At 45.7% G+C, this 27,773-nt stretch overlaps 1 long non-coding RNA gene and 1 other non-coding gene across 3 annotated transcripts in view; one reads left to right on the forward strand and one right to left on the reverse strand.

The window, feature by feature from the left end:
- The window catches only part of Gm31557, a 67,217-nt gene that overhangs the window by 13,516 nt on the left and 25,928 nt on the right, over window positions 1–27,773 (forward strand). The window lies entirely within an intron of this gene.
- Window positions 9,001–9,107, reverse strand: Gm22805. The gene has a single exon (XR_003948541.1). It is a non-coding gene; the product is annotated as a U6 spliceosomal RNA (small nuclear RNA).

Below are 27,773 nucleotides of genomic sequence, written 5' to 3' on the forward strand. Positions count from 1 at the left end.
CTTTCTTTTCTTTTTCTTTCTGATTATTTGAGACAGGCTTTCTCTGTGTAGCCCTGGCTGACTTGGAACTCACTCTATAAACCCAGATTGCCCTCCAACTCAGAGATCTGCCTGCCTCTGCCTCCTAAGTGCTAGATTAAAGGCGTGTACCATTAGCTTGGCTGGTTTCTTTATCTCTACAATGAGGAATACATGCCTGTTCCTTACCCGTATTTGGTCTCTTAAAAACAGACACCTTGTTATATTTGCTGTTGTTTGTTTACTTTATTGTTATTGTTTTCTGCCTGGAGTGGTTGTATAGCAAGCCACACTTGATAATGGCCTCACAGCAACGTTGGATATCTGAACAAGGGAAAGTAACATGCTTCAGAGAGTAATGAAGGGCCCCTTGATTGCTTTTAGACACTCAGGGACAAGTTTTCCATTAAATCTCAATGAACCGTCTGTTATGGCTTGGACATAAAGTGACTACTACAGGCTCATGTTTCAAAACTTGGTTGCAGCTGGTGGCACTGCTGTGGGGGGTAAGTCTTGACTATCGCAGCATGAGTGGTCCAGCTTCCTAGTCCCTCTCTGCCTCCTGTTCCAGGGAGATGTGAGTAGGTGAGGCTTCTTAGATATCACTCTGGCCACTGTGAGCTCCACCCAGCCGCCCCCACCATGATAGACTTTAAGCTGCTTCTTGTCTGATGTGTGGTCGCCACAGTGAGAAGGGTTACTTTCTCACTGCCGTAATAAAATAAGCCCCACAAAAGCAACTACTTGGGGGCGGGGTGGGGCGGGGCTATTTTGGCTCACATTTCTAGGGCTGGGGGATACATTTTGTCATGATGGGGAAGTTGTGGCAGTAGGCAGGGAAGGCATAATGGCTGGAGCAGGAAGCAGAGGTCTGTGAGGAGATGGAGCTTGAGTTGTAAGGCTCATTTGCATAGAGCGACTTCCTCCAGTGAGGCTCCGCCTCTTAAAGGTTCTACACATGAACGCCACCAGCTGCCGACCAGGTGTTCAACCCATGAGCCAATGGGGGCATTCCCTGTTCAACCCACCATAGTAACTAATAGGTTTTCCTCTTCTCTCCTGTTCTCTTCCCTATTCCTTTTGTCTTTGCATAGATCCAACTGACTTAGCTCCTAACCCTGACTCTGCTATGAGCTTTAAGCTTCTGCTCCACTACTTCCTAAGCTGCCCTTTATTGTCTGCTTTTGAACTCATTCCCTTGTGGATGGAGTTGGCAAACACTATATAATTATATTGGAAATCACAGGTTCTTAGAGACGGGGGGATAATTATACTTAATAGGAATAAAATGAATTCCCAGTTGCCCTCTACAGGGTGGATGACAGTTCGACCCTATATTTACCTTCTAATGATATGGCAATTATCATCTAATAATTACCCTGGTACTGGTTGGCATCTGCCCAGCCATTAATTGGTTAATGGCCATTGTACCATTCAAGGAACTAAGAATATGCCTGCTCTTTAATTTCCATATTAGAAATCTTCAGCTCTTTGGGAGGCTCCTAAGAAACACAGGGGGAGTTGGGAGGAACAGAGCTGCCTGCAAAAGGATCTGAGTTCTGAGCTCTTAGCTGAGGGTCTTGGACCCAGGAAGGCAAGCCTCGCCCATGGCCGGCAGCAGCAGGTGACCACATGGGAAGGACCACAAAGGCAGGAGGATGCCTCTCATTCCCATCCTTATCCAAACAGAGGCCCAGAGGTGGCCATTAAAAGATACTGCTTAAAAATCCTTCATCCATCCCTCAAGCATCTCTTAATCCACTTGGTCAGCCCACCTGTCTCTCAGCATACACACTGGGTAGCACATAGCCAGCATCCTTGGTGTATACTGATCTTACTTTTCTGTGATCCTCACCTTGGGGTCTTACTTGTTGTTTCAGAAAATGGACTGGGAGCATTCCAAGGGGTGCAGCTATATACACAACCTTCTGTGTCCTGCACATGACAAGTCTAGAGCAGGTGTATGAAATCTTTATTCAATGAACGGTAGTTAGCAAGACACAAGTTCAAGGGAGAACCAGCTTGCTCACTACTTATATGTGACCTTGAACCAACAACTTACCTCCTTTTCTCTCACACTATTTCTACACCTGAAAATGAGGTTACTTACTAATAACCAGTAGGGCACACAGGAGATCCAAATGACTCTTGCACTGTGTATGGATCTTACATATTACTGCATATCATTTACACAAAAATCTGGAAATACATATATGCATAAATATTCAGGGATAGATATGCATAGAAATGTGTACATACGTGGATATATATGACCTATATGAAAGTACATATGTACATGGATGTATAGATATTAAAGAAAATGAGAGCAGACATATTTCTCCTTACATTTTTGTTGAGGTCAAGATAAGGGGGTAGGATTCCCGAGTGACCATGATAACACCCTGTGCTTAATTTTTCTGTGACCTCTGGACAGCCACTGGATGCACTGCATGTGATCCTTGTGTTGACTCTGCAAGGAGAGAAAAAATATTGTGGAAGACAGAATGTGCCGGATAATGAGATGTTTCTATTTAGACTAGCTGCCATGGGGAGAATGAGGAAGAGTGTGTCAAAGAAAAAGGAAGGGACCTAGAGTTTCACAGAGGCAGGCTAACATGGAAGTTCCCCAGGAATCCCATGGGAGTCCTGGGACGGTTAGAAGCTGTCTTTTTGTGTGGCTGAGGAATGGTGGAGGTGGGTCTTGTCTGGGAAAGAAGGATGGTCCTTTGAGATCAGGTATTTGAAGAGCACTAAAGGCAGTGTGTGTGTATGGGGGGGTGGTGGTGGGGTGGGGGAGAGTCGGGGTAGGGTGATTTCTCAAGCTCCATATCGAAGGCTCAAATCAAAATCAGCATTATTGAGATCACCGTGATGTTTGCAGTTGGGCAAAGTACAGCTAATAGAAGCAGCTAAGCCATCTACTGGTATATCCCATGACCAGTCCTAAGTGGAACAGTCTGTGTCCCCCAGCCTGTTTGGCCCCATAAATGCCATCTTAAAGCCAAGGTGACGACAATGCTTTATCCATTTATCAATTTGATGAATATTCCCTGGGATGTTGTATGTGCCAGGAACTATTGTAGGGGCTTCATAGAAATCACACCTAAGTCATGTAGAGAGCCATGGAACTAGTAAAATACACTGGGGACATAGCTTAAGGTAACATTAATTTCTTTTTAGAGGCAGACTGGATCATCAGGAGGCAGCTATGCACCCAGCTCTGGTGAGCCTCCTGCTGGCATCCAAGAAGAGAGGCACACTAACCTTCTATGTCCACAACCAAAGAAAAGGAAGGGGCCTAGAGGGGTCTCTCCGCAGGGGCAGGGGCATGGCCTGCCTCCTGCAGAGAGGCCTGCCTTTGCCTTTTGGACTGCCTGATTCTTGTAGCACGCTATATAATATCAAAGTCTGTCGTGGATGGGCATTTTGCCTCCTGCTGTTGGGTTATGAGCCATCCCTCCCTTGGAGGTAAGGAATTCTAGGGTTACATGATGGACCTAAAGTCCTTGAGCTTAGTTAAAAAAGGAAGAAAATGCAAATAAGGGATGAGGTGAGGGTTAAAGTGCTTCCTGTACAAACAGGAGGACCTGGGTTATCATTTGGGATGCCATATGACTGCCCTAGTACCAAGAAAGTCCGAGACAGGCGGAGTGGGGTGTATGTTTTAGGGGAGCTTACAGGTCAGGCAGCCAGAGACTTGGCGAGTTCTAGGCCAATGAAAAAGCCCCATCTCAAAAACCAACATGTACACACATGTACACACCCAAACACACACAATACAAACAAAGCATGGTGATGGTTGTGTTGAATGGCCCGTTTCTTCTCACCTTAGGCTCCAGAGACTTTAGGACAGGTTTATGTAAGGGCGTCCTAAAGTCATTCAGAGCAACAACAGGAACTAGGAGATGCTGATGTGCAGTAGTCTTTCAGGCCACTGGCTAGGAGAGATCTGCTCTGATCTGCAGCCAGCCACTATTACCTGCTATTAGCTGCCCTCTATTAGCGACTATTATCACTTACCAACTATTAGGCACCATTAGGTACTATTATCATCTAGCTCCTATTATCTATTATTAGCAGCTCTTATCAACCATCTACTATTATCTACTATCAGCTTCTATTATCTCCCACCATTATCCAGTATCTTCCATTTGTTATCTGTGATCTGCTATCAGCTGCCATCTATTATCTGTGCTGTGCTACAATCTATGAGCAACTTTTTATTCTCTGCTATCTACAGTTACCTACCATCTCCCTGATACTATCTATTATTCAGCATCCATCAGCTGCCATCTACCTATCAGCCTTCATCTTTTCTCTCTACCTAAGTTCAGCACAGTAATTAATAGGCATTATAAGTCCTGAGCCCAAATTTTTGCTTACAGATGTCCCTCTGGGATCAGAAGCTCCTTTCTGACACCTGAGTTGTGAGTTTCTGTGGGCATCCCAATGCACTGCCTGTAAGGAGGCCATAGGCCCTCCCTGCCCATTTCAGTGTGCCCAGCTCATGCAATCCTTAGACTTCTGGCTGACACATCACAGATTCGAGGGCATATTTGACAGGAAGCATTGAGGGTCTGCTCCTGGGACTCGAAGAGAGACAGCTTTAACAATTCACATTTGGTTTGTCCAATTAAAACCTGCGTGAGGTAGAATGTCTACTCATTGGGAACGAAGATTCTGAAATCTGCCTACAGACTAGATAGATCAAGAGACTCACATACCTGTCGCTCAGCCCCATTTACACGCCTGTCTCAGGTGTGCTCAAATTGACATGACAGACACCTTCAAGATGTTGCCCTGGAAGCCAGGGAAGGTAAGGACTGCCGAATAAAGAAGGGTGAGAGGTAAGAGCTGCTCCTTGGGGGATGTGAAAGTGTATGCACATAAGAGAAAGACCCCTTTCAGGAGGTCTGGACACCCTCTGACCACTGACACTGTCTCAGGAGGCAGATGACAGACTAGAAAGCTCTGGCCTGGCAGCTGGCCTGTATAGGCAAGTGTGTGGCATTGAATGAGTCATTTAAACTCAGGGAGTTCATGAGGATAAACGTAAGAGCGCTCACATGTAAAGCAGGTGGCTAAAGGGAGCAGGCAGGATGGGACAGCCTTATGAGTGGGGAGAGCAAGCTCATCAGCTCCCAGGATGGGAGCAGAAGAAGCCTAGATAAAGAGCCATCAAGTGGCACAGCTGGAATGGTCATTAGAGAACATTCTAGAAGGGGCTTTCAAATTGCAGGTCATGACCCACTGAGGTAGTGAAGTCGATAAATGAGCTGTGACCAGTGTGGAAACTAACAAGCACAGGAAACAGAATAAAATAGAAAAATAGTAAGGTGCATCCCATAGAGTAAGAATAACCTTTGTTTTATGGAAAAACATATTTACATATAAAATAGGTTATAAAAATATGGTTCTCACTGTGAGTTATGGTGAAATAAAGTTGAAAAGCATCTATCTGGGCTAACTTTTTTTTTTAACTAGTAAATCAAGACTCAGAGAGATTCTTTGCAGGTTCAGATAGAATGTACCCCTAAAAGGAGTGGGCAGTTGGGCCAGGGACTGGATTTTCTTTGTCCTTTCCAGGGATAAGGGCATTTGGGAGCATGAGATGTAGACTTTTTGATGGCAGGCACTAGTAGGTCTTCTAGTGGGTACCTGCAGACAAAGGTGGAGGCATTCCATGAACCAAGCTCACCTACATATACAGAAAGCAAACCCAACCCCAGCCCCGATCCTACTATCCTGTTCATGGCCAACCTCCAGGATCCTCTGTGGAGTCAGACTCAGGTAGAGCTGGATTCGCACCCTATACCACCTCCTACTGATAGGGTCAGGTGTGATCCTTGAGCCTCAGTTTCTCCAATGGCAACTGACTACTCCGTGAAGATTTTGTTTTAAAGACCTTGATAAAACCAGGCTCTGCGGTATAGGCCTACAGTCCTTCCCAGTTACTTGGGATGTTGAGGCAGAAGGATCTCAAGTTCAAGACCCTCCTGGTCTACAGAATGACTTCAAGGCCAGCCTGAAGACAGAATGAGAACCTGTCTCAAAATAATAGTAAAAAATGGGTTAGGGATGTATTCCACTGGGAGAGCTTTTGCCTGGTGTATGTGGGGCTCTGGGTTTGATCTCTAAAATTGAAAGACATGTTTTCAGTAATAATGTTTGTGTGTTGTCTTCGTTCTTTTTGCCCCTCCAATGCTTTAGGATATTGAACAGCCATCTCGGCAGCAGAGCTGGTTCCTACACAAACAGGTCAGTGAAGTGAACATATTCATTATTTACATTGTGTGGGCCAAGAGGCTGAGTCTCTCACTAAGCCAGCAATGGCATAGAGTTAGAAGACTTAGGCTTAGAAGCAGTAGGTTCTTCTAGAACCCTCCAGAACCTCCTATCCTAAGTAGGAAGCATCCTTGGGTCACCTCCAAGGGGCTTTGAGTTGATTGATGTGTTGTGTCATGTGCTCCTCCCCAGCCCCGCCCCCACCCCCACCCCCAGCCTGGCTTGTATTAAAACCACTGACCAGGCAAATCCACTTCTCTCCTTGTCTCCTGGACCCTAGATGGATCTGGCCAGGAGACCCATTAATGAGAAACATGATCTAAGCCTGGAAAGGCTTTAATGCTCTCGGGGAAAATATTGTTTTTTCCACATTTTAAAAAAGCGTTTCTATTATCTCCCTCAAGATAAATTTCGGCTATTTCCTCGCAGCTTCCTCTGTGAGAGAAGCATATGCATTCCCCCGGGGCGTCTTTCTTGCCTGATAACCTCATAACCAGATTGTAGACAAGTATATATCAGGATGCTTGTTACGGCACCTCCCCTCGCAGGTGTGGGGGTAGATGGATGGGGATTAGTCCTAGGTACTCAGGATGTAAGCATCTTAGGTCCTTGATTTGGGGACAGGCTACTCCTTCAAGAATGACATCCCTGCCTGCTCACGTGGTCCTGTTCGTTTTAAAGTATTGCAAATGACACCCTGCCCTTTCAGAACAAGGGCTACTTGGATTCTCTTTGAACCTATGTGGGAAAGACTGCAAGGCCATTTATAGGGCCACTCCTGTCTCACCCATATGCTAAACCTCATATGGTTTATCCTATTGCTCCTGAGATGTCTCCTCCTCCTCTACCACCTCCTTTTCCACCACCTCCTCCCTCCTCCTTCTCCTCCTCCTTTTCCTCTTCCTCCTAATCCTCCTCCTTTTAAACATAGCACCTCACCTTTTTCCTCACTGGCAGTCTGAAGGCAAGATGGGTTACCAGCAGCTGTAGCCTTGCACGTTTGACCCGGGTTCACTCTTGCCATGTCTGTTCAGCATGCTAGGGCTTGGCCTGGAAATACGGATGGGAAACGTGCAGGCAGTATTCTGTCGGTACTCAAAGGACATGGGCTTCATTAAGTTGGACTAAGTGACTTTCCTTGAGGGGATTATTAAAGACCAAGAGATCATGCTAGCATGTATATACAAAGAAAAAAGAACTGTAAAACTTTAAGACAAAACTAACCGACTAACCAACTAACATACTGACCAGCTAACTAAGATTTTCATGAATCCCAGCCCAGCCCAGAACTCTCTGTGTAATGCAACTGACCTTGAACCTATGATCTGCCTTCCTGGATGCTGGGATTACAGGCATGCACCACTACAGTTTATATACAGTGCTGTGGACTGAACTCAGGGCTTTGTGTAAATCATCACTCTACCCTCTAACCCACATGCCCAGTCCCCTACAAATGGCCACATATACCCCATTTTCTGGCTGGACAGTGTGGAGTTTATAGAGATGCCCTGTTCTTTCTGGAAAGCTCTTACTGAACATGCCCAGGGCTGAACCGAACACACACACAGTTCCTGGGCCCGTGAGGTGGCTCAACAGGCAGAAGCCCGCACTGCAGCATCTCATGACCCAACTTCCATCCCCAGAACCCACGTAAAAGCTGGATGTGGTAGCCCCCATCTCTAACCCAGCATGCCTATAGAGACAGGAGAACTGCTTGGAAGCTCATGGGCCAGCTAGCCTGGAGCATGGAGGACAGGCCATGGAGGCTGAGGCAGGAGGAGCATAAGTCAAGGGCCAGCCTGGGATTAAAAAGTGAGTTTGCAGCCAGTTCGGACAACTTAGTGAGAATTTTAAAAAACAGGAGGGTTCCAGGGGCTGGGAATGCAGCTCAGTGGTAGACAACTCATGTGGCAGCTCACAGGCACTAGTTTCAGTCCCCAGCACTGGGAAAAAAAAAAAAAAAAAAGGAAAAAGAAAGGAGGAAGCAGGAAGACTCTGGTTAAGTTTGGCACAGTGATGCACACCTGTGATCTCAGCCATCCAATGAGTCAAAGGTTCCTGAAGGATGATGGTATGGTCTGAGTGGCCTGCACTCCTGTGCCCTCAGCTACCCTTCCCAGCTCCAGGTGACTACTGGTCCACTCTCTACCAGTTTCCATGTTAATCTAAATGGATCTTTGTACCTGGCTTCTTTCACTTAGCATGGTTTTGAGGTTCACCCATGCTGTATGTAGTATGAATTAATATTTGTTCTTTATTATTATCTATTATCATGTTATCTAGCCACTGACGGGGCACACTATCAGTGCTGAGACCACATTCTTTCTGTGTGTGCTAGAAGTACCAGAAAACTCTGAAGCGTCTCATGCGATAACAAAGATATGTTGTCTAGAAAAACGTGACCGTTAAGGGAGAAGGAAGATGTCATGACTCAATGCAAGAGCATAGTACGATCGAGAGGCAGTTTCTTTCCACTTCTTGACCATCATGCAAAACACTGGTATGAATATTCATGTGCAGACCTTTGTGTGGACACACATTTTATTCTTTTATGGGTAAATACCTAGGAATGGAATATACTCATATTTTCTGTGTTTACATTTACTGTGTACTCTCTATTTAACATTTTAAAACAAAGCATGGAGCTGTATTTCGTTGAAGTGGAAAGTAGCTGCACTGTTTTGACTTCCTGACCGGAAATATGTATGAACTCTTCCTTTTTTGCGTGTCATCCTTGCACAGGGGCCATGCTAATCTTCTCTGTATCGTTCCAATTTTAGTCTATGTGCTGCCGAAGCGAGCACGAGCTCTTCCTTTTTTGCACATCCTCAAAAGCATCTCTTATTCCGTGTCATCCCCACCCCCCCACCTTTGTTGGGGCTGGAACACAAGATGAGGCCTCCCTCATGGTAGACAAGTGCTCAGCCACTGAGCTGTGCCCAGCCCAGCCCACTTGGATGGGAAGAAACAGGAGAGTGAATAGATTGTAGGTGGGAATCAGATTTACGTAGCCACTTTGGAAAATAACTTGGCACTGTGCTAAAATGTTAAGTGTGGAACACATAATATATGCAAATAGAGAGGGTATGATATACAACCCAGCAATTCTATCCCCACAGCTACTCTGGGTTCTGTGAGGTTCCATATAAACCAGAGGCCTTGTCAATTGCCCACAGAGAACGATTTTAGATTCACCCATGTTGTTTGTTACCTGACCCATTCCTGGTTTCCAGGAAACACGAGGCAGTCCTTTTTAGTCTAAGTCTTCAAGAAGGACCTAGAGTATCCCCAGTAGTAGGCTTGTTGCCAGGGAAGGTGGAGATTCATCTGAGAGATGAGGAAGAACAGCTCAGGTAAATGTGGCTGAGGCTCAGACGTTATCCGAAGTCCTTCTTTTCCAACCCAACCTATGCATCTCTTCACTTTGTTTCAAGCTCTGTGCTCTGAGTGGCAGTCACAGTACTTGGGGCTGGATTCATCTACTCCTCTGCTCGTCATATATGCCAGCCGTTTCCTCTACGCCTTTTAGTGTCTTGCATTCTGGGAAGTGACAGGGCAGGGTCAACTCATTTTGTGGAGAAGCTGCTATGGTCAGAAGGCCAAACTTAACCCGAAAAGTTCTTTTAGCCCATGGGTCTCTTTGTAACAGGTCAAGGACTTTTGAACAAAGTAGGTCTATTTTTTTCTTTGGGGATACCAGACTGGGGTCTGGATGCTTCTGTTTCCAAATAGCCAGGCATGGTCTCACACAGCACAGTTCCCTGTGGGCTGTACTTTGGGGCAACTGAAAGTCTCAGATAAGGCAAGGCTGCGCCTCCAGATCTTGCCTGCAGCTATATTTTAATCAATGGAGTGAGATCTCTCTGTGTTCACTTCATAGGCACACTTGGGAAACACCAGGGGGATTGGGAGTCTCCTGGTACTCATATATCTTCTGCTGAGTTCTTTTCTTCCTGCTCCACTTGCAGGAAATTGAGCTTAAAGAACAGGAGGTGGCTTTGCCCATTCTGCAAACCTAATTATTAATTTCCAGGCCCCATGGGTATACCATATACTCAAAGGGGCTTCCATTGCAAATCCATATTTGGTTGTCTTCAAGTGGGGGCACTTGGTAGGCTCACTGAGAGGTTGAGAAAGTAGCCTGTGTCCTGTAATGCTTGTCCTTTCTCTAACAACCTGTGGCACATGGCAACCTTGGTGAATCCATTGTATGTATGAGTCACAAGGGGGAAAGCTATACTTTAGTTGGTGGCATTGCTCAAAATAAAGACGAGCATCCTCTTGGCTCAAGATGGCCTCAGTACTCACTTGTGACCTTCTTAACCCAGTTCACCACACACAGTTCCACTGCTGGCCCACTTCCTTTCTGTATCTTCAGCAAGCACCAGACTCAAGCATCTTAAATGTCGTAAGCCTGCAGCTGGAGAGCTTTAGAATCTGCTGGTGTTTGAGTCTTACTGCTAGAGATCCTGGATATGCAGGGAAAACAGAGTCAAGGCTAGCCTGAGTCTGGGCTTGTGGCACGGCCTCGGAGGCTGAGGCAGGACGATCCTAAGTTCAGGGCGTCCCTGAGCTACCGGGAGTGTTCAAGGCCAGGCTTATAAACTCAAAGACATTATCTCCAAATAAAAACAGAGAAGACTAAGGCTGTAAGAGAATGGTAGAGAGATAGATTGCCTAGTGTCAGGAAAGCCAAAGTAGACAACATGAAAACACAAACCAGCAGCCACCACTAAGACCGCAACACCCACCTGGGAACTGTAAGAAGCACCAGGCCAGTGACATTTTGATGAGAGGTAAAGTCAACCTGGATGTATTGTACTTCATCCAATCTAAGACGTCACTGGCTGAAAATGCACACTTTTAAAATATACGCCGAGATGGGAATAATGATGTCTGCCAAACTGCAGCCCTCTACCTATTGTCACCTGTGTCCTGTTGCATTTTTCAGAGATAAAATGTGAAGAAAGTACATCTCTGACTCCATGGGACAAGATTTTCACTCAACGAATCGGCCTTTAAAGTAGTCCCTTGGAAGGGGTGATTTCGTACAGATTCCTTTAAAGTGGCTTTCTTTCTAACCTGTGGAATGTTTCTTTCACCTTCGAAACCCATTTTCTATTTATACAAGAAAATCATAGCATACTGGAGCTGGAGGAGACATTAGCGACCATCCAGACAGCCCCCCAGATCGATTTAATTACACTTACACCTTGTTTCAGACTAAAAATGGTGTTTCCCGGCCTTAATCGCTCACGCTGTTCACCACTCTTGGCTCTGGATAGCTTTGGGCTGCTTCCAGCCGTCAAATCCACCCTCCCTGGTTGAAGATCTGCCACCAACAAGGCTATTTAAAGTCGTAGCAGGTGCTTCCAGCAGCTTCCCGAATGGGAGCTGAGTAATGGGGTGGGTATGGCAACCATGTGGAATAAGTCCTTAGCCTCAGTTTGAATAGATGGTGTGTCATGATTAGTCATCTGGCCAAGCCTTGCTCCTGAGAGCGAACTGCTGGGAATGGGATTCGGGGGCACCTTACAGACAGGCTCCACTCCTTACTAATAACACAAGGAGAAAAACTTGACACAAAATGTAATCTAATTTACACAATACAGCATACAGTCCTGTCAGAGGGAACCCGCCAGGGGTCCTTGTCATGTTTTACAGAGAGAAGTTAAATCCTAGAGAGAGAAGCTGGCTGTGTCAGGGTCACAATAAGTTGGAACTGGGCTCAGGGTAGTAGAGGTGCTCGCTTGTCTCCTTGGGCTGGGCTACCTCCCCTCTCTCTCTTTACCATGTTCTCTAACATCTATGCAGCTCAGGAGTTAAGGGGATGTTTGGGTAGAAATGGGTCAGCTCACCAAGGAAGGAGGTTGGCTTTCTGGACTTGGGAGTACGCTCAGTCTACATAGTCTTGTCTTTCTGCTTGGCCACATCTATGGCTCTAAGGGGGAAGCACAGAGCACGTTCAAGGGGGCAATAAAGCTCTTGTGCTGGGGGCTCTAGGCAGGGTGTTTTCCACCTAATATAACTGAAATGATAGACTTGGTGAGGAATGCTTCTGTAGGAGTGAAGTGGGGGTGGGATGGGGTTTTTATTTTGTTTTTGTGTTTTTTGTTAGAATATTAAACATTAGACTTTATCGTGGCATTCTCAAACCTAATCTACTTTGATCCTTGCACTCCGCACACCCATGCTTCTACCTCCCATGCATACACTCATTCCTCATGCACGTGTTTACTATTGCCCTGCTGCCTTCCTGGTGCCTCTTTCCCATGGTCCCCTTTCAGCCTAAACCCACATTCATACCCACATATACGCATATACATGTCCATATACAACACACATCAAATGCTAGGATACACATATAAGAGAGAGTATGGGTATTTGTCTTTCTGACACTTAGCCTAAAAAAAAAAAAAAAAAAAAAAAACTGGCTTAAAAAAAAATACTGGCCGGGCAGTGGTGGTGCATGCCTTTAATCCCAGCACTTGGGAGGCAGAGGCAGGCGGATCTCTGATTTCGAGGCCAGCCTGGTCTACAAAGTGAGTTCCAGGACAGCCAGAGCTATACAGAGAAACCTTGTCTCGAAAAACAAAACAAAACAAAACAAAAATACTGGCTTGTTGAGTCACTTCACTTTATACAATAGTTTCAAGATGCGTACTTTAAGAAGATTTATTTTTAACTAGTTGTATGCAGATGCGGGCCTATGACAGTTGCAATTGTGCATTACCTGGAGAGGCCAGAAGAGGGCATCATACTCTGCAGCTGAAGTTGCAGCTGGTTGTGAGCCTTCCTGAGGTACAGGTGCTCAGAACGGAGCTCCAGTATTCTATGAGAACAGTTCATGCTCTCAACTGCTGAGCCATCTCTCCATTCCCTAAACTTTCCATAACAGTAGGGAAAGGCAAACAAGAGAACAGATGATTGGTGGGGAGGCAACCAAACTTGACCCTGATGATCAACTGGGGCAACCCAACTTGACCCTGATCTCTCTTCTCTCCTGCCTCTGTTATACACTGATATGCCCATTTTCTCATGGAGCTCACTGCCCTTCCTCTACCTTCCGTCACTACCATTGCTAACATCCCTCCTTAATCCTGTAAAGACATTTGTGGTGCTGCCTTGCTAGCGACTTTTGGGGTAATGCTGTCTCAATATTGGAGGACCAGATCAGGAATAACATCACCACAGGACGATGGTTCTCAAAGTGTCACCTTCCAGCCATCATCTGGGGACTTGCTAAAAATGTACCTACTAAGTCTGAAATACTAAAGGTAGGACCTGAAGTCTGTTTCCACAAGCCCTCTAGGTTGTTGGATGGAAGCTTAGTGGCTACAAAACTCCAGAGCTAGGGTTTTTCAGGCCTAGATAAACTTTAGAGTCACCTAGCAAGCCTTAAAAAAAATACTAGTCATTTCCCCTGCAACCACTTAACCTAGGGATCTCCATGCTTGCGTGTAGAACTTTAAAAATCTTTCTAGGTGATTTTCATGCATCATGGAGGTTGAATAAGAGCAAGGCAGACAGCCTAACGTCTTAAAACAGTCTCAGAGAAGGAAGGTTACTTGTTGTCTTTGGGTTTTACTGCTGTGAACAGACACCATGACCAAGGGAACTCTTATAAGGACAACATTTAATTGGGGTTGGCTTGCAGGTTCAGAGATCCAGTCCATTATCATTAAGGTGGGAACAGAGCAGCATCCAGGCAGGCATGGTGCAAGAGGAACTGAGAGTTCTACATCTTCATCTGAAGGCGGCTAGGAGAAGACTGGCTCCCACGTGGTTAGGAGGAGGGTCTCATTGCCCAGCCCCACAGTGATACACTTCTTCCAACAAGGCCACACCTACTCCAATAGGGTCATACCTCCAAATAGCGCCACTCCTGGGCCAAGCATATTCAAACCACCACACTTGCAGAGGTCAGAAAGTTGGTACAAGCCTTCCTTAAGCTTCAGTTCCCTTTCTAGAGTTGCTAGTGTTTGGAGCACATGTGGGGCTCTGAAGCTCCTGGGTCACCCAGAGTCTTGTTCTAGCTCTCTGCCTTCATTGGACCCCAAGCCCAGGTGGAGCCTGGCCTAGCTATCAGCATAGGAGTCGTTCTTCCAGACTGTCTTCCGCTCTGCCTTCCTGCTTGTGGGAAGTACTCTGAAGAAGGAGATGAGACCTATGGGAGCTATTACTCCCCTCCCTGACTGTCCTGAATCTACTGGTAAAAGCCAGAGGGTCATAGTTGTAGAAAATTGGTGTCTTTACTCAGGCCAGCCTGGGACACCTTTGTCATTTCTTCCTGAGGTAGAGGACTGTTCTTCTAGGGATGTAGCTTGTACCTGCCTTCAGGGACGTTCGGGTCTCTCCCTGTGCCTCCACTCTTATATTTTTGGTCGTAAGCCTAGCTTTTAACAGCTGAGCCATCTCTCCAGCCCATGTGTCTCCACTCTTACACAGTGTCACAACCCAGCAGAATTTTAGTAAAGAGAGCAGAATAGGAAAATGACACAATTGTACCCAGAAGAAGCCTCAGTCGGTCACCTGGGGTCAGCCCCCCAAACCAAGGTGAGCCCTCTAAACTAAGATGAGCCCCCAGACCAAGGGGAGCCTCCTCAAATAAAATTAGTTTTACTCAGATGAAAATGAGAGCATTGTTGGGCACCCCTTCCCCCATGACAGATAATTAGGAGTCTTAATTAAATTGAACTTTGTCTAAAAGTAAAATTGGTTCCCTGGTGTTATGCAGGAAGTACGAACGGTGTCTTGTGGCGTGGAAAATGACAAGGAGAGGTCAACACGAAACTCAACGTTTGCATGGGTCACAGTGTCAAATGAGCCAGTTATATGTGGCCTATCAGGTCATTTCTGGGTCTAGACCAAACCCATGTGCACGTGTCTGCTGCAGGCCAGGGCACTGAGAGGAGAGGCAGAGTCTAGGTCCATCCACCTGCCCCTCAGTCATATTTGGTACTTGTGCCATGAAAGCAGCTGGCTTCCTGGCACCTGCTGCCTGGCAGATGGGCCCTGACCTTTGTAGCAACTAGCGGTGCGTTAGGTAAACAAGACCCCCTGCCCCTTTCACTTTCCTTCTCCTGCTGCCAGTGAGCTCTGTTTTTGACAGGCTTGGGCCCAGGAGACTGGTGAGTTGATAGTGGGGGCAGGAGAGCTGGCACCTGCTGAACTGGGGGTGGGAGGCAGATGGAGATTGAAAATATGGCCTTTCACCCCAGCCAGATTTGGTCTGTCCACAGGAACCAGAGAGTCCCTCCACAGCCAGCCAAGAAACTCTGAGGATGTTATGGGGTGGCTGAGGCTGGCAGGAGAGAAGCAAGCTGAGGTAGATCGGGTCTGCAGCCACATGCCTGATCTTGCCACTGTGAGAAATTGGAGCAGATGCTCTGTTGGGAGGATCCAGGGGCATGCAGCCGGGCCAGGTCTACTCCCCCGTTTAGCCTGATGGATGGCTCCTTTGCTGCTAATGTGGTTAGGGCCGGCAGTGGCCTGGAGAGTTACGTGTGCTGAGACTGGCCAATACAGGGTTTGCTGTAATCACATTTGCCTGTGCACAGAAGACAGGGTGCACAGTACCCACCCAGAAGCCCAGAGGACATTAGTTAAAGTCATTTAGAAATATATATATATATATATATATATATATATATATATATATATATATATATATATAAATTTGTGGTTATAGCTTTTTTTACCTTATTATTATGATTATTTTAAACAATCAGTTTACTGCCCAGGGCATACACAAAAAGGATAGATCTGAGGCTGCATTATGGAAGAATGCCCAGGCACCTTGGATTTAGAGGTGTGGTGATATGGGAGGTGGTGTGGGAGGCGACCCACTCTGCAGGTGGAGCAAATACTCCATGCTGTGCTGCCTGGTGGAGAATACTGAGCCCGCTTCATTTCACGGGCCTCACTGGGCACTGTTTTTAAGCAAGAATTTGGGGGCCAAGGATGTAGGTCACTTGGTAGAGCTACATTTACCTGCATGCACAAAGCCCAGGAGTTCCTTGAGGTCCTTGATTCAATCCCTAGCACTGTGTAAATCAGGTGTAGTGATGCTTGTGAGTAATCCCAGGACTCAGGAGGTGGAGACAGAAGATCAGGAGTTCAGAATCATCTTTGGCTATGGAGCAAGTTCGAGACCAGCCTTTGCTAGTTAAAAAAAACCAAACAAATAAACAAACAAAGCAAAAACACTCCAAAACTTGTGACCTGGAGCAGGGCTCCCAGATGCTTAACACCGGTTTCTCTTACAGTCACACTCTAAATTACCAGTGTTAGTTATAGGGCGCAGACCTTTACTTTCATATCATTATTAACGAAAGCCAAAGCTTTATTCATATTTCCTTGGTTTTACCTACTGTCCATTTTCTGTTTAGAATCCCTTGTGGGATAGCACACATGCCAGAAAGTTCCATAAACCTCAAAACACAATCATTTGAAACACTAAATAAAAGGACTGTTAGAATATTTGTGGCTATGTGGCCGTTGCAGCCGTCACGCTCGGCCCCTGCCCTGGCCCCTGGCAACCACTAATCTATTCTGTCTCTATGGATTTGCTTCTTCTGGACATTTCATATAAATGGAATTGTACAAGATCTGGCCTCTTGTGTCTAGCTGGGCTGGCCATTCTTCTACATGCTTTAATAACTTTGATTCCCCTCCTCAGAAGAGAGGATTCTACAGAAAACATGCACAAGACAGAAAGAACCGTGGTGTTCTGAGTCTCTTTTGTTGTTTCTGTTTGTGTTTTGGGGGCGGGATCTCACAAGGAGGCACAGGCTGGCCTGGGACTGGCTATGTGATGGCTATACTTGGTTGTCAACTTCCTAACTCTGGAATTACCTGAGAGTCGAGTTTTTTTAGTGCATCAGTAGCTCTTAGTGCTACTGCCCAAGTGCTGAGATGACAGGTGTGTACCATCACACCCAGTTCCTGTAGGTCTGGGGGTTGAACATGGGTTATCTGTGAAGGATTTTTCTTGCTTGGAACATTTGGGGTAGGAAGACTCACCTTAAATCTGGGCCACATCTTCCGGTATCAGCCTAGAAGAAGGAAGGACATAGGAGGAGGAAGCCTCTCTCCTTTATCTGCTTGCCTTTACTCTCGCTGCCAAGCCCATTCCTTCACCGGTATTAGAGCTTATTTCTTTTCAATTTTCAGTCATGTACTGAAGACCAGCTGAGATGTCCAGCCTTGTAGACTGAACAACTATTGAATTCTTGGACTTCTGTTGGGAGAGAGCAATTGTTGGAATAGTCACACCATAGTCTAATAAATCCCATAAATATAGACATTCTATCGGTTGTCTTCCTCTAGAGAATCCTGACTAATACACTAGTAGGCTTGCCTCAAACTCACAGAGATCCTTCTGCCTCTGCTTCCCAAAATACTGGGATGGCAGGCATGTGCCACCTGCCCAATTCAACATTGGAATGCTGGACCAAATCTAGTTGTTCAGACTCTAAGACTGAGTATTTCTGTCACCGGCCTTGCCAAACATTCCTGCATCCAACATTCATCTACTGTTCTCTAGGGTGGGTTCGCTGAGGTTTTGGTTCAACCCCCAGCACCGTATAAATCAGGGGTAGTGGTTCATGTGTGTAATCTCAGCACCCGTTAGGTGGAGGCAAGAGGATCAGGGGATGCAGAAGAGAATCATCCTAACGCTTCTCAGCTCATTAGCATCTGCTAACCTCCTCTGGCCTTTATTTCCCCTGCAGTGTGGACTGTGGTAGCCATGGTGATAGAATCTTTTCCCCACGTTATGCTCAGAACATCTAACTCTATGTTTGTATACAAGTGCTTGTGTACGTGTGCATGCATGCATGTGGTGTGGATGTGAGGGTTAAATTTCACTGTACTAAGCAGAGATGCTTCCAGTGCCTCTGAGGCTCCCTTTGACCTGCCCAGTCTCATCCTTTATCTTTAACACTGACACCCACACATTCCCCACCTCCTGCCAGGTATGCTTACCACCCACCCGTGGCCTTTCTACTTACTGTTCTGACATGTCTATGGCATTCTTGAGGTCTTTGTTTCCCTCCTGCCTGGACAGTGCTTCTCTCAGATATCTGCATAGCTTTCTTCCTGCACACCTCAAGACCTGTGTGAAATATTATCTCAAAGACTCTGTCCTGACAACCCCATTTACAGAAGCAACCTTCCCACCAGCCCTCTGTTCTGCTTTGTTTGTGTGTGATGCACTTAGCACCATCAGACACAGACACACAGTGTTTCCTCTCCTCCCACCAGAGCACACATTCCACTTGGGGAAGGACTCTCAGGTATCTCTTATACTCAGGGCTATAGCCTCTATACTCAGAAATGTGTCTGACACATGGTATTCACTCAATAAATAATCGCTATGTGAATTGCCAACTCTCCACTCTCTATCTTTTATCTCCTCTAATGAGAAATCCCCCAAGAGTCAGCTTTTAGAATACTCATGAATGGTACAAGATGGAAGCTGGCTCTGCAGTTTCCCCAAGAGACAAAATTAGCTCCAGTTGATGGAGAGGTAGAAACTTCAGAAAGACAAACACTGTCATTCATTCGTCATTCGCTAATTCATTCATTCCTTCTTGAGGGACTTAACCTTGGTTAAGAAAGCACAAAATCAGATTGTTAAATAATATTAAAATGATTTGTTTATGTATTTGAGTAAGAACTACTTCTCTCTTTTAATCCACTGCTTTTCTGGGACTGTCTGCCTTTGATTTATCTGTATGCTAGGTGCTGAGGAGGAAGTGGTGAAGACATAATTTCTGTCCACCTCTTGACTTTTACAGTGTGCTGTAAGGCACTGACCTTGAATAACCTTGATCTCACTATAAGAACAACATTGAACTTCTGATTCTCTTGCATCTACTGCCCAAGTGCTGAGATTACAGGTTGTACCACCACACCCAGTACCTATAGGTCTGGGGATTGAACATGGGTTTTGTGCATGCTAGGCAACATTCTTCAAACCGAGCCACACACCCCCTCCGCAAATAGCTTTTAAATTATAATCTATAACAGGCTTTGAAGGAAAAGTATAAAATGCTGCAAGAAGCTGGTAACTAGGGAAATAGATCCCCTTTGGAGGTTCAGGAAGATCTCTCAGGCAGTGCTGTCCAGGGTCAGCACTTGCTTTAGCCGAGTTTCCTTTGATCAGAGGATAGAGTATCAGTTTCTTATTTTAAAAGTCTAGGAACTCAGTTAAATTCCCTGGTCAGATATGAAAAAAATTGGTTCCCATCCTCTCCTGTTAGCGAACAGGTTCTATGGATCCAGGTGCCCGCCATTAGCTCTTTACTGTCTCTTTCCAATTGATGGACCCACGGCTAGTTTGGGTGTGTGGGGTGTTGGAGAGACTTATGAATGGCATCCTCTGGCAATATTGGCCCCTCATCTTTGTGTTGCTGGTTAATTCACTGTGGTGTACTCCCAACTTAATCTCATTCAGACTTGGCATGATTCGGGCACTAGGTTGGACAGGGATTGTCACCCGGACTTTCTAGAATGTGAATTAACTTTCAGATGGGGTGTGACACTAGGATCCATAAAATATAATGTTCTGATTAAAAATAAAATTCCTTGCATGTATTTATTTATGTGTTGGTTAGTTATTATCAAAATGCCAAGCATGTAACAAATCTACTTGAGACTCAGTGGCTGAAACCAATAATCATTTATTGTTACAGCTCAGCAAGTCGGCTGTGAAGAGGTTCATCTAGAGTGAGTTCAGGCCTTGGTTTCACGTCTGTGGCTATCAAGCATAGCTGTGGTGGTTTGAATAAGGATGCCCCCCCCCCCCAGGATTAGTCACCAGGGAGTGGCACTATTTGAAAAGATTACAAGGATTGGAAGGTGTGGCATTGTTGGAGGATGTGTGTTGTGGAGTGGGACTTCGAGATTTCAAAAGCCTGTGACTCTCTCTCTCTCTCTCTTTCTCTCTCTCTCTCTCTCTCTCTCTCTCTCTCTCTCTCTCTCTCTCTCATGAATCAGGATATTCCTCTGCTCCAGCCCCATTCATGCCACCTTGCTCCGTGGCATAATAATAATGCCAAACCTCGGAAACTTCAAGCAAGCCAATCAAATGCTTTCTTTTATAAAAGTTACATTGGCCTTGGTGCCTCTTCATAGCACAGAACAGTGACTAAGATAACAGTAACTCTACCTAAGGCTGTTTCTGGTAGCAATGCTCCAAGTAGCTCTGATTCTTCTCTTGGGGCCATGGGGGTGGTGGTGGAAATCTACACCATTTTGTTTTTCATTATGAAGCAAGAGGTGGAAGACACCATAAGGCTTATGCTTAGAAGTGGCTTACCATTACTTCTGATTCATTGCCTACACATGTAAACCCAAAGTCAAAGGGAAGGAATAATTGAGAGAAACATGAAAATGAGTGTATGGATTCAAGGAAGAGCAAAAGACAGAAACAAAGAAAGACAACCCACCCTGTTATATCTGTCCTTTTTTATTTATTTCTTCACTCTTGTCCAAACAATGTGACTGGCAGTATTCAAGCTGTTGTGGATTAAAAAGGAGTAATAATCTTCCATGGGCAGGCAGTTTCAGCAGAGTATAAGATAATGATGTTAGAAAGGCAAGTGTGCAGAACGCTGGGAATAGTGGCTTCCAAGGACGGTGGGATGGGGGCAGGGTGAAGTCACCACGTGAGCCCACAGAGGAAAACCACTAAAGTAGGAAGAGTTTTCAGCTAGCTCCTGTCATGTGTAACCAGTGCGATCGGTTGTGGCAGACAGTTAGGCTTCTTTGTAGTTTGTTGCCAATCCTCTACCAGCTGTTAACTCCTGTTTCTCTATCACTGGTAGCTAAAAGTTAAAGATGCCATGTGAGGGACAGGGCAGAGGAGGGTGACAACATTATCTACACAAGTAGTGTTGAGTAATAAACTGAGGGCAGCATTTGTAATGGAAAGTGATAGCACATGAAGAAGATACATGGGACAGTCCTGGAGTCTGCAGAAAAAAACAACATAATGAATAAGAATGATAATAATAATAAGTGTGACACTTATAGATCTCTGTGTGCTAACTGCTTTGCATGAGACAAGTACTATTAATATTTCATTTTAATATTTATTTATTGTGTGTATGTGTGTTGTGCACATGTCAGAGGACACTTTCAAGGATCCTTGCCTCCCACCTTGTTGACGCAGGTTCTATTTCTTGTTTTCTGCTCTACTACGTATGCCAAGCTAGCAGGCTCGTGAGCTTCTGGGAATTCTCATTATAGCAGAAGTGAGATTACAGACACACGTTATTGTGCTCAGCTTTATATGGATTCTGTGGGTTTGAACTTATGTCCTCATGTGTGGCAAGTGGTTTACCCACTCAGCAATCTCTGCATCCCTATAAATCCCATGTTCACTACACTGGATGAAGCTCAGAAGGATTCAGCTCGCTGGCTAAATGAGAAGTAGAAAAAACGTTGAGCGGCCATCGCCAGCCGGTTCAGCACCACGGACAGCAACTCACGCCGCCTGGCAGCATAGGCTAGGCTTCTTTCTGCAGGGTGAATTCCCACTGGCAGAATACTAGACATGTTTTCCAGTGTGTTGTTTATAGTACACTCCATCTTCCAGAATGAGTCTTGATAACAAGGGGCCACTTTCTTTTTAAGGACTTGGTAGTGTGTGCTGGGTGAGGTTGGGGGTCACTTAGAATGTAAAAGTTTGCAGATGGAATCTGGTAAAGAACTCTGATCTTATATGTAATGAAATAGTGATAGAAGATCTGCGGGCTACAGTGGCTAAGAGTGGGAGAAACTTTCAGGGAGTATGTGGGTTTTCTGAGAAAGGGAAGGTACCTGGGGAGTGAGGGGGGAAAGAAGAGAGAGAAAGAAGAGGAGAGGAAGAAAGGGAGGGAGGAAGGGAGGGAAGGAAGGAGGAAGAAGAAGGGAGAAGGGGGGGGGAGGAGGAGGAGGAGGAGGAGGAAGAGATTTCAGCAACCATAAGAAGAAAACCATCTTCTTTCCCCTATCAATTGTTCATTAAAGCCCACATCACTATGTATGCTGGGTTTTCCTTTTTTTTTTTTTTTTTTTTTTTTTTTTTTTTTTTTTGCTTTTTGAGAGCTCAGCCACTGTGCTCTGTGCATTACATGCGATCATGCACAAATCAACAGTGACTGCTGGAGAGAATTTTTGCAGGGCGTGCTAGTAGAGACCTTCTAGAATGTGAACTCCAGCATTTCTGCTTGGTTTCCCTAATCACCTTGTCACCCCAGAGGACAGGCATGGGCCCTCATTTCTCCTTTTCGCCTGTGGTCTGGCACATTGGTCACATACTTGGGACACACACAGCCTCACATTCCCTTCTCCCTCGTGTCAGGTTGATTTGTTTCCTCTGGTTGAGTCCCATTCAGAAAAGAAGTATGAGCTTGCCTCTGCCTGCAGCAATCAGACATTCCAGAGTTTCCAGGTCACTGGCAATTTCAGCCATTCTTTCACTTGCCACTGAACATGTACCTTGAGTAGTCAGACTTACAGAAATGGTCACCATGCTCTTAGGATCAATCCAGGAATATGGTGCTCGAGTTTCCTCTGTCGCTGTAACAAAACACTCTGACCAAAAGCAGCTTAAGGGAAGAGAGGGTTTGCTCCCACTTACAGGTCATAGTTAGTCACTGAGGGAAGTCAGGGCAACAACTTGAAGAATCCATAGGGCAATGTGGCTTGCTGGTTTGTGCACAGGCTCATGCTTAGCTAGCTTTCTTACACAGCCTGGGACTAGTTGCAGGACATAGTATTGCCAGAAATGCGAGGGGCTTTTTTTCTGTCAATTAACAACCAAGACCCAGCCCCTATACATACCCACAAAAAGTTAGGTAATTTCTAGGTGGAGGTTTTCCTTTCAGATGACCCTGGACTGTGGTAAGTTTGACAACACTAGGACACAGAGACAACGTTCTTTGTCGTGCAAAAATCCCACCTATCAATAATCTGACCTAGCAGTGGTAGCCCACTCACTTCCCTTCCACAGGGACAGCTGCTTTTATCCCGACTCACAATCTCTAGGAAAAAGCTGAACATGAATCTTCTACATCTCCAGAAACATCCTTTGTTTAGATCTAGACACATGAATCAAACTGCTGACGGTGAGATGGGATTGCTGAGCTGTGTTCTGTTCTCTGAGTCAGGTTTGAAACCCCTATCACTGTTCAGTAGACACTCTGTGAGCGGTGGCTAAGGGTTATTGAAGAGCTTATTAAGGAATTCACTGGTAAAACAGAATCTGTAGCTGGACACCTTTTGTTACAGGGAGTCTGAAAACCAGTGGACTTTGGAGCCTGACATGGACTTTGGATTTGGCTCTACTGCTTGCTTACTATGTGACATTGGCACATCGGGGTAACTACCTCTTTGGGCCTCTGTTTTCTTACTCAAAAAATGGGAGCAGTTGACGTGTACTGATATCTAATGAACTAGTTAGGATGGGCGACCTTTAGTGCTGAAACCCATCAAACCTCAGCAGCCCGTGCAGTGCCTCAGTATGGGACAGTGAAGGGGTCTGACTGTATGCAGTTATCTGGCCTCCCTAGCAGTGTTTCTATAGAGTTCAGGGCTTCCCACTGCATCCTCTGCATGCAGAGGATGGGGAAAGAGAGCTTGGAGGACTGGGTCAGTTCAGGAACTAGTGTAAAGGTGTCCCACCTTGATGCCACTGTCACATGCTTACATCAATACAGGGAAGAAAGGCTGGAAGGTGACAGTGTGCCTAAGAGGAAAGGGTTATTGGTGTGGCGGAACAAGCCGCCAGTGTCATACACTTCCATGTTGTAAGTTTATTATGAGATTGTAATAATACTAATAATAAAAAAAGAAGATGACACAATGTCTTGTTTGATTCTGTCTAGCACACAGCAGGTACACAACATATGTTAGCTCTGGCTGGTTGTTGACATAGGAAAGTCAGCTCTGAATGTCAGACAAGCAACTTAGGAAGGGATGTCAAATCTTGAGCCGTTTGTCAGATTAGGGTTGCCTTGTCTGTTTGTCTTTGGCTTCTAGAATTTCTGATTGCTGGGCCACAAAGGGTTAAACTACCCGGGCCTTCATGGATGCTTAGCTACTCGGCAGCTGGGTGTCTTTCCAAGGGCCTTCAACACTCTCTTTCACCGCAGTAAATACATCTGGCATTCCCTATTCTGGAAATACAAGCAACTAGTCAATTGAAAAAGGCGTCTGCTGATGGCTGCATGACAAGCAATATCCATAACTGCTTGTAATCTCCTTCAGACATCCGCTTGCTCCCATCCAGCCCCACAGAGCACAAAGGGGCTCCTATTATCACCGCAGCCTTCTGCCGCCAGAAATGCAGATGAACCCTGACCTGATATTCCACTCAACATGCCCTCTGAGCACAGGGCATTCTTCAAGTGTTTACCCTGCCAGCATAGCAGATGAGTGGGGCCCAGGGAGTAGCTTCCAGGAGGAGGACAGATGTAACACCACGGTAGTGAGCCCAGATTTCGTACTTTGCAATTAGAATACTCGGATCTGTAAACTCACTAGCTCCCTGGCTTTGGAGAAGTCAAATCATCTCTTTCCCTCAGTTTCCCCATTGGTATAGTGAATGCACATACAAAATAATACTTTATTTACACCTCAGTAGTTTGGGGGCTCAAAGAATGAATCTGAAATATGCCTGTACTTACATTTCTTATTGAATCAAAACAAACAAACAAACAAACAAACAAACAAACAAACAAACCTACCTAAAGAGAAGAGGTAGGGCCATGTTTTTAGCTGGTGGGACTGGGTTACAGAAAGAAATATATAGTCACCACATCACATGATAATACACAGGTTCTCAACCTGTGGGTCGTGACCCCCACGGGGAGGGTCACTTAAGACCATCACGAGACACAGATATTTATATTATAATTAATAAAAGTAGCAAAATTACAGTCATAAAGTAGCAATGAAAATGATTTTCTGGTTGAGGGGGGGTCACTACAACATGAACTGTAGTAAAGGGCTGTGGCATGAACAAGGTTGGGAACCACTGCTGTATTCTAGGCTGTGTCCTGACTCACGCTAGAAGTGACAGGAAGGACCCCACCTCTGAGTTCTCTATCCATAGTGACCTACTCTGTCAACACGTGGAAAGGGGCAAGAATGCACATGGCTGTCCTCTGGCAAGGGAGGAGAGATCCCTTCCCAATGAGAACAGGATCTGTGAGAGGAGGACAGGGAAGACCTCTTGGCAGCTGGCAAGCTATAAGTACGGCAAAGCCTGAGATCCAGTTCCCGTCTGAGCCTGAAGGTCACAGAGCAGGGAGGTTGGTTCTGTGTTGACCCTCTCCTCTTCCCTCTCATTCTTCAGGCCCCATAGTGCTGGGTGTTGCCCACCTACACTAGACAAGGTAAGCTCTGCTTATCACAGGGGATATTTGAATAATGCTCTCTCACTCTCTAGGGCATGGCTGAGTCCAGCCAAGGTGATGTAAAATTAGTCACCGTAAAAGCTGATGAACGAGCCCGGTGGGAAGAAAGGCCTGCAGTACAAACCTAACGTCCTGAGGCTGGTCTCCAGAACTCACGTCAGGGTGGAGGGAAGTAGACTAGTTATCTCTGGGGTGGGTGACTGATAGAAATGAGGAACTGACTTCACCTTTCTTTCTGTGAGGCGTCATTATCAAAGGCCATTGGCAGAAGTGTCTTCTTTGCATTGTCCTTTCAGCCTCCAGAGCTGTGAGCCGAACCTTGTATCGTTTACAAATTGCCTAGTCTGTGGCATTCTGTTATAGCACAGGAAACAGCTCAAGATGACACCTCAACTAAGTGGGAAGGGACACACCTGCTGAGGGTATGGGGCGTCAGCTCCCCAATTCTGCCAAGAAAAAGGCTGTGGTCTGCTTACCTCCCTGCTTCCCTGAGATGCCCTCCTTATGGGGTTGGACAGGATTGCAGACAGTGGCCTCAGCCCGGTGGCGCTTCAGGATTCTCAGCCCAGCCTCTCTGATGAATGTGACCTCCCCATGAAACCTCATCAGCTGCCAAGACAGAGGAGGTCAGGCCCTGCGTCTGCAGACAATGGCCTTATCGGCTGCTGCTCGTGAGGGTATAAGCAGGGGATTGGATGGTATCATTCTAATTTACACGGGATTTTGTTTCTTTCCAGGTACTTAGCATGTGGATCTAGGTGATATCAAAGGCAGAGCATTATACAATAAGTAGGCTTAACCTCCATCTCACCCCCTCTCATCCTTCTGTCTCTTCATTGAGGCCACGAGAAGCTGCAGCTGAGGTTGCCATAGTGACCAATTAGGATTACTGAGATGTTCTTGCAGAGAAAAAAGAGAGTATCGATTTAGCTTGACAGTGGGACATCTGGGGACCAGGAGAGCCCTGGGTATTCAGCATTAATGGGGGCCACTGTGTACCACCCTTAGGCAGTTCTGGACTGTCAATTGCTTTTGAGTTGCTCCTCATGTGTGGTGGGGATCATCAGCAGGCCCCTTACTACTTGGGGCTGATGTGGCGGTGCCGAGGGACAGCTGAGGTATCTGGGTGTGGTCCTCACCACAGTGGCAACGGTGACACTCAAAGGAAGTGGGGTTCTGAAGCTCCATTATCAAGAAGCTTAGGTACCCAGACAGGCTGGCCGTAACCATGACCTTCCTGTTGTTAATGACAGATTTCTAAGTGGCTTGATATACTAGCCTGAGCCAAACAGAGTGGAGGGAGGAGCTAAGGAAGATATGACCTTCAGGAGTGTGTGGTTTTTTTTTACATTGATTGATTGATAGTGTGTGTGTGTGTGTGTGTGTGTGTGTGTGTGTGTGTGTGTATGTACAACCTGCATGTGAAGGTTAGAGGTCAACTGTGGATGTTTGGTTCTCTCCTCCTACTCGGTGTGTCCTGGGGATTTAACTCAGGTTATCAGGCTTGGTGGCAGGCTCCCTTATCATCTTGTCAGCTCCAGGAGCTTTAAATGGAGTAAAAACACTTGTTATTATCACATGTGAAATATGGTCTTTTGGGTTATTATAAAATAAAGGAACCAAGAAAAAAAACTCATGGGAACGAGAAAGCTAGGATGTGGTACTTGAAGCTGGCACAATGCAATCATGGAGCATAACTGAGCCTCCATTTACCCTTCTGTAAACCAAGCTGTAGAGGGGGCTGTAAAGATTAGAGCTCACACTGGTAAAGAAAAAACTTGGCGCATTTTATGGTAGGAGGTTGGTTGAAAGACCCTAGAGACAGAATTAACAGGTGGAGAAAGAAGTGGGTAGGATTCGGAGAAACAGAGTAAGAATTTAGGTGACTTAATGGTAACCAATGGGAAGAGATTGGAGATTGGAGAGAGCATGGTGGGTTTTGTTTTATGTGAAACTGTGAAATTTATAAAGAAAAGAAATTTAGGGTTCAGGGATAGAATAGTTCAGTCAATAAAATACTTATCATGTAAGCATGAGGACCGAAGTTCAGATTCCCAG

Source organism: Mus musculus, chromosome 9 (genome assembly GCF_000001635.26).
Source record: "Mus musculus strain C57BL/6J chromosome 9, GRCm38.p6 C57BL/6J".
In the NCBI taxonomy this organism is placed as follows: domain Eukaryota; kingdom Metazoa; phylum Chordata; class Mammalia; order Rodentia; family Muridae; genus Mus; species Mus musculus.